The 15,405-nt window shown below is 38.9% G+C and overlaps 1 protein-coding gene across 1 annotated transcript in view; it reads left to right on the top strand.

The window, feature by feature from the left end:
* The window catches only part of LOC122423127, a 308,231-nt gene that overhangs the window by 49,350 nt on the left and 243,476 nt on the right, over positions 1-15,405 (top strand).

Genomic DNA, 15,405 nt, shown 5'->3' with positions numbered 1-15,405 from the left:
GGAAAAGGTATGAGGGGATTTCACTGGTGCATTTGAAGGTCCTAGGTCACAGTCAGGGCAAGAAGGAGGATTTGTGGCAGGAGCTAGTCTCATCACCTGGCCACCTCGGTGGGGAGCTCACATTCTGTTTGTGGGGCTGTTGAAGGAGAAGCAAAATATGAACCTTGGAAATTAACAACACAGTAGCTGAAGCACATCAAGTGTAACAGTCAGTGAGGCTAATAGGACCTGAAGTGACTCATGAGAAGTGCTCAGTGCTAAGCGTATTGGACTATGCCAAGGTGGAGACAGTACAGATAGCAGTGAGACTAGGGTATGATTAGGTGGTCGCAGTTTCCAGTTGTTATTACAATGGTGGAAGATCTAGATGCTTTACACATTAATCCCATAAGACCAGGTGGACTAGAGGAATATGCACACAGTCAGATATGTGTCAGATATCACAGTGAATTCCTAATGTAGGTAGTTGAGTCTTTAAAAATGGTCAGCCATCTGGTGGGTGAGACAGGGGGAGCCCTGAGAATATTTGCAGTACATTTCTAGCAGCTCATGGCTAATCAGCTCTTTTGGGGAAGATCACTGGAAAAGTGACTTTTCCAATCTCATCCTCAGCAGATCTTTGATGATACTAGTTGAGACTCCTAAGAAAAGAATTACTTTCATTTTAAGCTACTTTATTGAGGTATGACTGACATACAAAAAGCTGTATATATTTAACGTATACAACTTAGAACTTTGGGAAGTCAGTATACACCTGCGAAATCATTACCATGATCTATGCAAAAACCTATTCATCACTGCAAATGTTTTCTTCTATTATTATCATTATTAAAAATAATTAGTTTCAAGGGGCATTTGAGTTTCAGATAGGAATTTTTTTGTTTTAAGAAAATCTGTTTTCTGACCTTTCAAGTAACATTTCTATTGCCACCATGCCCTAATCATGGTTCCAACTGCAGATAAGCTTGTGTAAACACTACGTGGTTTTCCACCTTATTTAGATAAATCAGTATCTGAGTAAAAATGCAGTGTGTGATGCTGTAAGTTTACGTGATATTGGATCTCCTAATGTTACTGTTTTAAGAACATCAATGTCTCAATATTAATTTCAATTAGGATACACTTAAAAATTAACAGGGTGCTATGGCACTTTAACCTTGATTATGGTTTTTACTCCCTAACGCTGCTCTAATTTAGATTTTCACATGTTTATGAACTCACTGCAGATGGTGACTGCAGCCATGAGATTAAAAGACGCTTACTCCTTGGAAGGAAAGTTATGACCAACCTAGATAGCATATTAAAAAGCAGAGACATTACTTTGCCAGCAGAGGTCCCTCTAGTCAAGGCTATGGTTTTTCCACTGGTCATCTATGGATGTGAGAGTTGGACTGTTAACAAAGCTGAGCGCCGAAAACTTGATGCTTTTGAACTGTGGTGTTGGAAAAAGCTCTTGAGAGTCCTTTGGACTGCAAGGAGATCCAACCAGTCCATCCTAAAGGAGATCAGTCCTGGGTGTTCACTGGAAGGACTGATGCTGAAGCTGAAACTCCAATACTTTGGCCACCTTACGCGAAGAGTTGACTCATTGGAAAAGACCCTGATGCTGGGAGGGGTTGGGGGCAGGAGGAGAAGGGGATGACAGAGGATAAGATGGCTGGATGGCATCACCGGCTGGATGGACATGAGTTTGAGTAAACTCTGGGAGTTGGTGATGGACAGGGAGGCCTGGCGTGCTGCAATTCATGGGGTTGCAAAGAGTCGGACACGACTGAGCAACTGAACTGAACTGAACTGAACTGATGAACTGTTCCAGTTTTTTTTGTGCTAATGTCTGTTAGTTTCTTCCCTCTGGTCTATCCCTTCTATATTTTCAGAAACAAGTTTTAGTGAAGGCAGGTCAAAGTGATGACACAGGAGAAGTAAGAAGAGAGTAGCATGTCTGTTCTCTAATTGAAACTGAAGTCTTGGAGTTCCTTCTCAATTTTAGGAAAGTGGGGTGAAAGATAATTTCACCTTCTTTATCAGATTGTTGAAAGTGAAGTACTGTGTTTTGGATAAATCCAGAGTAGAAATAATTTCTGAGCTCTGTGGAAGAGCTGACATTGGAGGACTGCAATTTTCTTAATGGGAAGTTTTTAAGAAACTTCAGATTTTTTTCAGTTTTTCAGACTTTCCACTTTTTGTGCTTTCAAATATTGGTAGTTGTACTTTCAAGGAAAGACATGGTAAGGACCTAACAGAAGTAAAAGAGATCAAAAAGAGGTGGCAGGAATACACAGAAGAACTACACAGAAAAGATCTTATTGACCCAGATAACAATGATGATGTGGTCACTCACCTAGAGCCAGATATCCTGGAGTCTGAAGTCAAGTGGGCCTTAGGAAGCATTAAGACGAAATAAAGCTAGTGCAGGTGATGCAATTCCAGCTGAGCTAGTTCAAATCCTAAAAGATGACGCTGTTAGAGTACTGCGCTCATTATGTCGGCAAATTTGGAAAACTCAGCAATGGGGTTCCACAGGACTGGAAAAGGTCAGTTTGTTATCATTTCAATCCCAAAGATGGACAATGACAAAGAAAGTTTAAAGTTCCACACTACTGCACTAATTTCATACGCTAGCAAGGTAATGCTCAAAATCCTTCAAGCTAGGCTTCAATTGTATGTGAACTGAGAACTTCCAGATGGAAGAAAAGGAAGAGGAACCAGAGATCAGATTGCCAACATCTGTTGAATCATAGAAAAAGCAAGAGAATTCCAGAAAAAAATCTACTTCTGCTTCATTGACTATGCTAAATCTTTTGACTGTGCATCACAACAAACTAGAAAATTCTTAAAAAGGTGGGAATACCAGACTACCTTACCTGTCAAGAAGCAACAGTTAGAACCAAACATGGAACAGTGGACTGGTTCAACACAAGAAAAGGAGTATGACAAGGCTGTATGTTGTCACCCTGCTTATTTAACTTACATGCAGAGTACATCATGCGTGATGCTGGACTGGATGAAGCACAAACTGGAATCAAGATTTTCAGGAGAAATATCAACAACCTCAGATATGCAGATGTTATCACTCAAGTGACAGAAAGTGAAGAGGAACTAAAGAACCTCTTGATGAAGGTGAAAGGAGGGTGAGAAAGCTGACTTAAAACTTAACATTCAAAAACTAAGATCAGTCTATGGTCACACCACCCTGAACATGCCCGATATTGTTAAAAAAAAACTAAGATCATGGCATCCAGTCCCATCACTTCATTGCAAATGTGCAGTGTTAAGTCACTTCACTTGTGTCCAACTCTGTGCAACCCTATGGACTGTAGCCTGCCAGGCTCCTCTGCTCATGGGATTTTCCAGGCAAGAATACTGAAGTGGGTTTCCATTTCCTCCTCCAGGGAATCTTCCCAGGATGGAAGGGAATTGAACCCACATCTCTTATGTCTACCTGCATTGGTAGGAAGGTTCTTTACCACTAGCATCACTTGGGAAGTGAATATATGCAGGAGAAATGGAAACAGTGGCAGATTTTATTTTCTTGGGCTCCAAAAGCACTGCAGATGGTGACTTCAACCATGAAATTAAAAGATGCTTGCTCCTTGGAAGAAAAGCCATGATAAACCTAGACAACATATTAAAAAGCAGAAACATCACTTTGTTGACAAAGGTCAAAGCTATGTTTTTTTCCAGCAGTCTGGTGTGGATGTGAGAGTTGGACCATAAAGAAGACTGAGAACCAAAGAACTGATGTTTTTGAACTATGGTGCTGGAGAAGACTTTTGAGAATCCCTTGGACAACAAGGAGATCAAACCAGTCAATTCTAAAGGAAATCAACCTTGAATATTCATTGAAAGAACTGATGCTGAAGCTGAAGTTCCAATAGTTTGACCACCTGATGTGAAGAGCCAACTCATTGGAACAGACCTTGATGCTGGGAAAGATTGAGAGCAGGAGGAGAAGGGGGGTGACAGAGGATGAGATGGTTGGATGGCATCACTGACTCAATGGATATAAATTTGAGCAAACTCCAGAAGATAGTGAAAGATAGGGAAGCCTTGGGTGAGGCAGTCCATGGGGTCGCAGAGTTGGATATGACTTAGTGACTGAACAACAATGTATCTTTTAAATATTCAGTTCAGTTCAGTTCAGTTCAGTCGCTCAGTCATGTCCGACTCTTTGTGACCCCATGAATCGCAGCACGCCAGGCCTCCTTGTCCATTACCAACTCCCAGAATTACTCAAACTCACGTCCATCAAGTCGGTGATGCCATCCAGCCAACTCATCCTCTGTCATCCTCTTCTCCTGCCCCCAATCCCTCCCAGCATCAGGGTCTTTTCCAATGAGTCAACTCTTCGCATAAGGTGGCCAAAGTATTGGAGTTTCAGCTTTAGCATCAGTCCTTCCAGTGAACACCCAGGACTGATCTCCTTTAGGATGGACTGGTTGTTGGCAAGATCTAAAGTGATAACCCCCCTTTCATTCTTGATGTTGTTAAATTCGTGTTCTCTTAGTTTTTTCTTGATTGATTTTTTTCCTAGAGGATTATCAGTTTCATTAGCCTTTCAAAAAGAATTACCAGTTGACTTTGTTGATTTTCTTTACTGTGTATGTTTTCTATTTCACTGATTTCTTTCTTTTTTTTTTTTTTTTAGTTGGAGGCTAATTACTTCACAACATTGCAGTGGGTTTTGTCATACATTGACATGAATCAGTCATGGAGTTACATGTATTCCCCATCCCGATACCCCCTCTCACCTCCCTCTCCACCCGATTCCTCTGGGTCTTCCCAGTGCACCAGGCCCGAGCACTTGTCTCATGCATCCCACCTAGGCTGGTGATCTGTTTCACCATAGATAATATACATGCTGTTCTCTCGAAGCATCCCACCCTCGCCTTCTCCCACAGAGTCCAAAATTCTGTTCTGTACATCTGTGCCTCTTTTTCTGTTTTGCATATAGGGTTATCATTACCATCTTTCTAAATTCCAAATATATGTGTTAGTATGCTGTAATGATATTTATCTTTCTGGCTTACTTCACTCTGTATAATGGGCTCCAGTTTCATCCATCTCATTAGAACTGGTTCAAATGAATTCTTTTTAATGGCTGAGTAATATTCCATGGTATATATGTACCACAGCTTCCTTATCCATTCATCTGCTGATGGGCATCTAGGTTGCTTCCATGTCCTGGCTATTATAAACAGTGCTGGGATGAACATTGGGGTGCATGTGTCTCTTTCAGATCTGGTTTCCTCAGTGTATATGCCCAGAAGTGGGATTGCTGGGTCATATGGCAGTTCTATTTCCAGTTTTTTAAGAAATCTCCACACTGTTTTCCATAGCGGCTGTACTAGTTTGCATTCCCACCAACAGTGTAAGAGGGTTCCCTTTCTCCACACCCTCTCCAGCATTTATTGCTTGTAGACTTTTGGATAGCAGCCATCCTGATTGGCGTGTAATGGTACCTCATTGTGGTTTTGATTTGCATTTCTCTGATAATGAGTGATGTTGAGCATCTTTTCATGTGTTTGTTAGCCATCTGTATGTCTTCTTGGGAGAAATGTCTGTTTAGTTCTTTGGCCCATTTTTTGATTGGGTCATTTATTTTTCTGGAATTGAGGTGCAGGAGTTGCTTGTATATTTTTGAGATTAATCCTTTGTCTGTTGCTTTGTTTGCTATTATTTTCTCCCAATCTGAGGGCTGTCTTTTCACCTTCCTTATACTTTCCTTTGTTGTGCAAAAGCTTTTAAGTTTCATTAGGTCCCATTTGTTTATTTTTGCTTTTATTTCCAATATTCTTGGAGGTGGTTCATAGAGGATCCTGCTGTGATTCATGTCGGAGAGTGTTTTGCCTATGTTCTCCTCTAGGAGTTTTATAGTTTCTGGTCTTACATTTAGATCTTTAATCCATTTTGAGTTTATTTTTGTGTATGGTGTTAGAAAGTGTTCTAGTTTCATTCTTTTACAAGTGGTTGAGCAGTTTTCCCAGCACCACTTGTTGAAGAGGTTGTCATTTTTCCATTGTGTATCCTTGCCTCCTTTGTCAAAGATAAGGTGTCCATAAGTTCGTGGATTTATCTCTGGGCTTTCTATTCTGTTCCATTGGTCTATATTTCTGTCTTTGTGCCAGTACCATACTGTCTTGATGACTGTGGCTTTGTAGTAGAGTCTGAAGTTAGGCAGGTTGACTCCTCCAGTTCCATTCTTCTTTCTCAAGATTACTTTGGCTATTCGAGGTTTTTTGTATTTCCATACAAATTGTGAAATTCTTCTTTCTAGTTCTGTGAAAAATACTGTTGGTAGCTTGATAGGGATTGCATTAAATCTATAGATTGCTTTGGGTAGTATAGCCATTTTGACAATATTGATTCTTCCAATCCATGAACACAGTATGTTTCTCCATCTGTTTGTGTCCTCTTTGATTTCTTTCATCAATGTTTTATTTCTATATATAGGTCTTTCGTTTCTTTAGGTAGATATACTCCTAAGTATTTTATTCTTTTTGTTGCAATGGTGAATGGTATTGTTTCCTTAATTTCTCTTTCTGTTTTTTCATTGTTAGTATATAAGAATGCAAGGGATTTTTGTGTGTTAATTTTATATCCTGCAACTTTACTATATTCATTGATTAGCTCTAGTAATTTTCTGGAAGAGTCTTTAGGGTTTTCTATGTAGAGGGTCATGTCATCTGCAACAGTGAGAGTTTTCACTTCTTCTTTTCCTATCTGGATTCCTTTTACTTCTTTTCTGCTCTGATTGCTGTGGCCAAAACTTCCAAAACTATGTTGAATAGTAGTGGTGAGAGTGGACACCCTTGTCTTGTTCCTGATTTTAGGGGAAATGCTTTCAATTTTTCACCATTGAGGGTAATGCTTGATGTGGGTTTGTCATATATAGCTTTTATTATGTTGAAGTATGTTCCTTCTATTCCTGCTTTCTGGAGAATTTTAATCATAAATGAGTGTTGAATTTTGTCAAACGCTCTCTCTGCATCTATTGAGATAATCATATGGTTTTTATCTTTCAATTTGTTAATGTAGTGTATTACATTGATTGATTTGCAGATATTAAAGAATCCTTGCATTCCTGGGATAAAGCCCACTTGGTCATGGTGTATGATTTTTTTAATATGTTGTTGGATTCTGTTTGCTAGAATTTTGTTAAGGATTTTTGCATCTATGTTCATCAGTGATATTGGCCTGTAGTTTTCTTTTTTTGTGGCATCTTTGTCTGGTTTTGGAATTAGGGTGATGGTGGCCTCATAGAATGAGTTTGGAAGTTTACCTTCTTCTGCAATTTTCTGGAAGAGTTTGAGTAAGATAGGTGTTAGCTCTTCTCTAAATTTTTGGTAGAATTCAGCTGTGAAGCCATCAGGTCCTGGGCTTTTGTTTGCTGGAAGATTTCTGATTACAGTTTCGATTTCCTTGCTTGTGATGGGTCTGTTAAGATCTTCTATTTCTTCCTGGTTCAGTTTTGGAAAGTTATACTTTTCTAAGAATTTGTCCATTTCTTCCAAGTTGTCCATTTTATTGGCATAGAGCTGCTGGTAGTAGTCTCTTATGATCCTTTGTATTTCAGTGTTGTCTGTTGTGATCTCTCCATTTTCATTTCTAATTTTGTTAATTTGGTTCTTCTCCCTTTGTTTCTTAATGAGTCTTGCTAATGGTTTGTCAATTTTGTTTATTTTTTTCAAAAAACCAGCTTTTAGCTTTGTTGATTTTTGCTATGGTCTCTTTAGTTTCTTTTGCATTTATTTCTGCCCTAATTTTTAAGATTTCTTTCCTTCTGCTAACCCTGGGGTTCTTCAGTTCTTCCTTCTCTAATTGCTTTAGGTGTAGAGTTAGGTTATTTATTTGGCTTTTTTCTTGTTTCTTGATGTAAGCCTGTAATGCTATGAACCTTCCCCTTAGCACTGCTTTTACAGTGTCCCATAGGTTTTCGGTTGTTGTGTTTTCATTTTCATTCATTTCTATGCATATTTTGATTTCTTTTTTGATTTCTTCTATGACTTGTTGATTATTCAGAAGTGTGTTATTTAGCCTCCATATGTTTGAATTTTTAACAATTTTTTTCCTGTAGTTGAGATCTAATCTTACTGCACTGTGGTCAGAAAAGATGACTGGAATGATTTCAATTTTTTTGAATTTTCCAAGACCAGATTTGTGGCCCAGGATGTGATCTATTCTGGAGAAGGTTCCGTGTGCACTTGAGAAAAAGGTGAAGTTGATTGTTTTGGGGTGAAATGTCCTATAGATATCAATTAGGTCTAGCTGGTCCATTGTGTCATTTAAGGTTTGTGTTTCCTTGTTAATTTTCTGTTTAGTTGATCTATCCATAGTTGTGAGTGGGGTATTAAAGTCTCCCACTATTATTGTGTTACTATTAATTTCCTCTTTCATACTTGTTAGCATTTGCTGTACATATTGCGGTGCTCCTATGTTGGGTGCATATATATTTATAATTGTTATATCCTCTTCTTGGATTGATCCTTTGATTATTATGTAGTGTCCTTATTTGTCTCTTTTCACACCCTTTATTTGAAAGTCTATTTTATCTGATATGAGTATTGCGACTCCTGCTTTCTTTTGTTCTCCATTTGCGTGAAATATTTTTTTCCAGCCCTTCACTTTTAGTCTGTATGTGTCTCATGTTTTGAGGTGAGTCTCTTGTAGACAGCATATATAGGGGTCTTGTTTTTGTATCTGTCTAGAGAAGATCCTTTAGCATTTGTTGAAGAGCTGGTTTTGTGGTGCTGAATTCTCTCAGCTTTTGCTTGTCTGTAAAGCTTTTGAATTCTCCTTCATATCTGAATGAGATCCTTGCTGGATACAGTAATCTAGGTTGTAGCTTATTCTCTTTCATTACTTTCAGTATGTCCTGTCATTCCCTTCTGGCCTGGAGGGTTTCTATTGATAGATCAGCTGTTATCCTTATGGGAATCCCTTTGTGTGTTATTTGTTGTTTCTCCCTTGCTGCTTTTAATATTTGTTCTTTGTGTTTGATCTTTGTTAATTTGATTAATATGTGTCTTGGGGTGTTTCGCCTTGGGTTTATCCTGTTTGGGACTCTCTGGGTTTCCTGGACTTGGGTGGCTATTTCCTTCCCCATTTTAGGGAAGTTTTCAGCTATTATCTCCTCGAGTATTTTCTCATGGCCTTTCTTTTTGTCTTCTTCTTCTGGGACTCCTGTGATTCGAATGTTGGGGCGTCTCACATTTTCCCAGAGGTCCCTGAGGTGGTCCTCATTTCTTTTGATTCTTTTTTCTTTTTTCCTCTCTGCTTCATTTATTTCCACCATTTTATCTTCTACCTCACTTATCCTATCTTCTGTCTCCGTTATTCTACTCTTGGTTCCCTCCAGAGTGTTTTTTATCTCATTCATTGCATTATTCATTTTTAATTGGCTCTTTTTTTATTTCTTCTAGGTCTTTATTAAACATTTCTTGCATCTTTCAATCTTTGTCTCCAGGCTATTTATCTGTAACTCCATTTTGTTTTCAAGATTTTGCATCATTTTTATTATCATTATTCTAAATTCTTTTTCAGGTAGATTCCCTATCTCCTCCTCTTTTGTTTGACGTGGTGGGCATTTTTCATGTTCCTTTACCTGTTGGGTATTTCTCTGCCTTTTCATCTTGTTTAGATTGCTGTGTCTGGAGTGGGCTTTCTGTATTCTGGAGGTCTGTGATTCCTTTTTATTGTGGAGGTTTTACCCAGTGGGTGGGGTTGGACGATTGGCTTGTCAAGGTTTCCTGGTTAGGGAAGCTTGCGTCAGTGTTCTGGTGCATGGAACTTGATTTCTTCTCTCTGGAGAGCAATGGAGTGCCCAGTGATGAGTTTTGAGATGGGTCTATGTGTTAGGTGTGACCTTGGGCAGCCTGTATGTTGATGTTCAGGGCTATGTTCCTGTGTTGCTGAAGAATTTGCATGGTATGTCTTGCTCTGGAACTTATTGGCTCTTGGGTGGTGGTTGGTTTCAGTGTAGGTATGGAGTCTTTTGGACGGTCTCTTATTACTTAAAGTTCCACATAGTCAGGAGTTTTCTGGTGTTCTCAGGTTTTGGGCTTAAGTCTCCTGCCTCTGGATTTCAGTTTTATTCTTCCAGTAGTCTCAGGACTTCTCCTACTATACAGCACTGCTAATAAAACTTCTAGGTTAATGGCGAAAGATTCTCCCCTGTGAGGGACGCCCAGAGAGGTTCACAGAGTTACATGAAGAAGAGGAGAGGGAGGAGGGAGATAGAGATGAGCAGGAGGAGAAAAAGGGGGACTCAAGAGGAGAGAGACTGATCTATGCAGTTGTCTGTTCCCAGAGTGTTTTCCATAGCCCAGACACCCACAAAGATTCACAGAATTGGATTGGGAAGAGAAGGGGAAAGGAGGAAATAGAGGTGTTCTGATGTAGAAAAAGGAGAGTCAAGATTGGGAGAGAGTAATCAACACACTCCTGTATAAAAATGGGAACTGAATACTGGATTCTTAAATGTCCACAATTTATATCATATACTGAAAAACAAAGATTAAAAATCTAGAGTAGAGGTTAGACTCTTAAAAATACTATATTAAAGGCAAAAACCAAAACACACACACACACACACAAATTTTAGAAATATATATGAAGTTCGGTTTAAAAATAGGGCTTCTTTTTTTTTTTTTGGTAAGGTTATAGTGTAATGAAAATGAAAATTAAGGAGTAGTAGAGGAGTGATAGAGAACTTTAAAAGGAAATAAGAGAAAAAGAAAAATAGAAGAGAAAAAAGAAAAAACAAACAACACAAGAAAAAAATTTTTTTTTCCTAATTAAGAAAATCGTAAAAATCTATGAAAATGAAAGTTAAGGAGTAATGGGGGAGTAATACGGAATTTTAAAAGAAAATAAAAGAGAAAAAAGAAAAAAGAAAAAACCTTTTTTTTTTCTTTTACTTAAAAAAAAAAATTAAAAATATACCTAGGAATTTCTCTGGAGCTGTTGCGGTCAGTGTGGGTTCGGCTCAGTTTCAGATAGCTCCTCGTTCCAGCTTACACTTCTCGTTATCTACAGGCCCCTTCCGGTGTAGTCGGTGTTACCTACAGGGATTTTAATCTGTTGCACCGGTCCCTTCTGAAGCGGTTCCCTTTGTTTATTTGGCTTCTGTTTGCTGGTCTCGTCAGAGCCTCATTTCCGCCCTGACACAGGAGAGTGGAGGTGGACTCTTATTCAGGTTGCTAGTTCCGTCGCGCTGCGGGGAGGGGCTGGCACTGCTTTCCCGTCTACGCTGCTCAGGCTCCCAGCTTCTCTACATGGAGCACGCCCTGCGCTGCGGTTCCAGCCCTCGGGTGTTCCACAAAAGCGCGGAACAAAAAGCTGCGCTTGTGTTTTGTGCCTTCCCCAGCTCAAGCAGCTCAGGCAGCCAGCCGCTTGACGGGGCGCACTCTCCCCAGGTGCAGGGCTCCTTCTGCCCTCCGCGTCCCCAGCCCCAGTCCCTGCCCGCGCCGGTAGGGTGCCTGAGCCCTGTGTCTCGCCGCAACCCTCCCGGCGGATGTCGACCATCCAGAATCTCAGGAGGTCTTTGATTAGAAAGTAGAGGCCTGTTTGCAGTGCGGTAGGGGATGCGGTCCTTGGGGCCAAGCCTGCCCCTTTCCCCTCCCCCCTGCCTCCAGCCTCCGGCGGGGCTGGGCCGGTCCGCAGCCTGCGAGCTCTTCTCTGGACTTGCTCAGTCCCTTTGTTCGGCGAAGCGCCGAACCGCCGGTAGTGTGTTCGGGCCGGTTAATTTTCTCTCTCTCTTTTACTGTCCCACAGTTTAAGTTGATAACTCACAAAAGCTCCCTCTGATTGCCCTCCGGGCACTCAGGCCCGGTCCTTACCCTAAGCAATGCCGCCCACTCCTCTCCGTTCTGCCCCCACTTGCTGGTGGAGGGTGCTGGTGTCTGGGGTACTTTTCTGCTGGGAGTTGCTTTTAGGCACGTAATCTGTGGGTTTTATTTATTGTTCCCCTCCCAGTCAGGTTGCCCTCCGAGATTCAAAAACTTCCCCCAGACCTGCCAGTGCGAGGGTTTCCTGGTGTTTGAAAACTTCCTCAATTAAGAGTCCCTTCCCGGGATGGAACCCCGTCCTTAGCTCTTTTGTCTCTCTTTTTATCTTTTATATTTTGTCCTACCTCCTTTCGAAGACAATGGGTTGCTTTTCTGGGCGCCTGATGACCTCAGCTAGCGATCAGAAGTTGTTTTGTGAAGATTGCTCTGCTTGTTATTCTTTTGATGAATTTGTAGGAGAGAAAGTGGTCTCCCCGTCCTATTCCTCCGCCATCTTCTGCTTCCCTTTTTCTCATTGATTTCTATTAGCTTTTGTTCTTCTCATTTGGTTTTGATTTGCTGTATTTTTATAGATTCTTGAAGTGGAATCTTAGATCATTTGCTCTCAGTTTTCTCTTCTTGTCTAACGTAAGCCTCAAGGAAGCATAAATGCTGTAAATTTTCCTCTAAACACCATTTCAGTTGCTTCATACTGATTTTGAAACTACATAATATTTGTATTTTATCATCATGAAATGTTCTTTTCTCTCTGAATATATTCCTTATCCTATAGGCTTACTTCATATAATATTAATATAAATAATACAGCTTTCTCTGATCACTGTTTGCATGGTATGTCTTTGTGACCTTATGTTTCTGTGTTTATTCAGTGTATGATTTTGTCTTACTTTATCTAGTCTGATCATCTTGCTTTTAGTTGGAGTGTTTAAATTATTTAAATTTAATGTAATTATTTATATACTTGTGTTTAAGTTTACTAGCTTGCTGTTTGTTTTATTTTTTTTGTTCCTATTTTAATCTTTAATTGAGCATTTTAATACTCTATTTTATGTACTCTATTGGTTTATTGGCTATATCTCTTTTTGCAGAGCTTATCATCATGTTGAAAATATTACTCTTTAATCACATTTTTCTTTAGATATCATGTCACTTGATATATAATGTAAGACCTTATTATAGTATACTTCTATTTCCCTGTTCTTGTTATTTATATTACTGTTGTCATATATTCTACTTATGAATATATTGTGAACTTTCTAATACAAAATTGTTATTTTTGTCTTAAATATTGTAGTATTTTAAAAATGAGAAGAAGTTTTTAAAATGTTTACTTGCAGAATTATCATTTAACACAGTTCTTATAGCTTTGGGTAGATCCAAGCTTTCATTTATTATCACTTTCCTTTACCTTTTAGACCTTTAGATAACATTTTTGGGTAGTATGTCTGATAACCTCACATTCTATCATCTATTATTCATCTGAAAACACTTTAATTTTCTTTCAGGTTTGAATATTATTTTCAAAATGTCTGAATTCTGTGTTAATATTTGCCCCCCACTGAATACTCTAAAGATGCTTTTGCATTATTATCTGGCTTGCATTACTTCAAACAAGAAGTTAGTAATACTTAACATTGTTCCCCTATATAGTGTGTGTCAAAATTTCCTGGCTGCTCTTGAGTCATTTTTGTTTATGAATGGATTTCAGCAATATATTATCATGTGCCCTAGGTGGTTTTATTTAGTTTATCTTGTTTGAGGTTTGTTTAGCCTCTTGGATCAGTGGGTTTATAGCTTCATTAAATTTGGAAAAATTCCATCTGTCATTTTAAAATATTTTTTTCTACTCATCCCTTATTCTGAATCTCCAAATAACATATTTTACATGGTTTGATATTATCTTTCATGATACTAATTTCTACTCATGTTTTTCTCCCTCTACTTCAATTTGGATAGTCAATTGCTATGTGTTGAATTTCCAATTCTTTTATTCTGCAATGTCTAGTCTTTTATTAAGTTAATCCAGACAATTTTTCATTCCAGATATTATATTTTAGTTTTAGCAGCTCCATTTGCTTATTTTTTCTCTACTTTGTTTTTATGCCTCAGTAGGTATGTTTATATTAGAGGTTTAAAGACCTTATCAGCCAATTAAATCATCTCTCTAATTTCTGAATTTGCTTTTAATGATTGCTCATTTAAAATTTTTTTTATGGGTTATATTTTTCTTCTTTGGAAGTCTAATTTTTTGACTGGATGCAGGCATTACTAGGTAGTCTTTTACCAGAAAGAACTCTAGCAATAAATAATCAGAATATACTCTGAAACAAGGGAATTTTTTAAAAAATTAAGTAATTGATTCCCTTTTCCTTTTTTCAAAATATGTTCCTTGGATGACCAACGATACGTTGTTATTTTGGTTTCCCTCCTTAGCTTCAAAACTTTTTATGATCTCACCTTACTTGCCAAAAACCCCACCTATATACCTACCCTTCACTTCTGTAGCAGTTGCTTCCCTTTTCAACAAACCCATCTTTAAATCAATAGACATTTGTATATTTACGATCATGTTTACTTGTGTGAGGTGGGAGAAATGACAAAATCCAGGGTTAGGTGATAGATAGGAGGAGCAGAGGGTGATAAAATATGCTAAAAACTGATTCATCTAATATTTTCCCCAAATATTTGTATGTCTTATCAGTATTGAAGCTTATGCAACTTCAGTTCAGTCGCTCAGTCATGTCTGACTCTTTGTGACCCCATAGACTGCAGCATGCCAGGCTTTCCTGTCCATCACCAACTCCCAGATCTTAGTCAAACTCATGTCCATTGTGAGTTTGGACATGCCTCCCAGTGGATGCCTTCCAACCATCTCATCTTCTTTCATCCCGTTCTCCTCCCACCTTCAATTTTCCCCAGCATCAGGGTCTTTTCCAATGAATCAGTTCTTCACATCACGTGACCAAAGTATTGGAGTTTCAGCTTCAGCATCAGTCCTTCCAATGAATATTCAAGACTGATTTCCTTTAGGGTGGACTGATTGAATCTCCTTGCAGTCCAAGGGACTCTCAAGAGTCTTCTCCAACACCACAGTTCAAAAGCATCAATTCCTCGGTGCTCAGCTTTCTTTCTAGTCTAACTCTCACATCCATACATGACTACTGGATAAACCATAGCTTTGACTAGATGGAACTTTGTCAGCAAAGTAATGTCTCTGCTTTTTAATATGCTGTCAAGATTGGTCATAGCTTTTCTTCCAAGGAGCAAACATCTTTTAGTTTCATGGCTACAGTCATCATCTGCAGTGATTTTGGAGGCCCCCCCCCCAAATAAAGTCTGTCACTGTTTCCATTGTTTTCCCATCTATTTGCCATGAAGTGATGGGACCGGATGCCATGATCTTAGTTTTCTCCAACTGGGAGCTCTCCAAATAATGGCATGCTTGCTCTCTACTTTCATCTTCTACCTTTTTAAAAAAATGTCAGTTTATTTTAAAATTATAAAATGCATTAAACTTGCATGAAGGAAAATTAAAAAGATACAAATAATTGGAAAATTATTCTGTGTTAATAGATTGAAAGAATTAATATTGCTAAATTTCTGTACTGCTCAAAGT

The sequence above is a fragment of the Cervus canadensis genome, chromosome 21 (assembly GCF_019320065.1).
Source record: "Cervus canadensis isolate Bull #8, Minnesota chromosome 21, ASM1932006v1, whole genome shotgun sequence".
In the NCBI taxonomy this organism is placed as follows: Eukaryota; Metazoa; Chordata; class Mammalia; order Artiodactyla; family Cervidae; genus Cervus; species Cervus canadensis.
The sequence above is the reverse complement of the archived record's forward strand: the minus strand, read 5'-3'. Positions and strand labels throughout refer to the sequence as shown.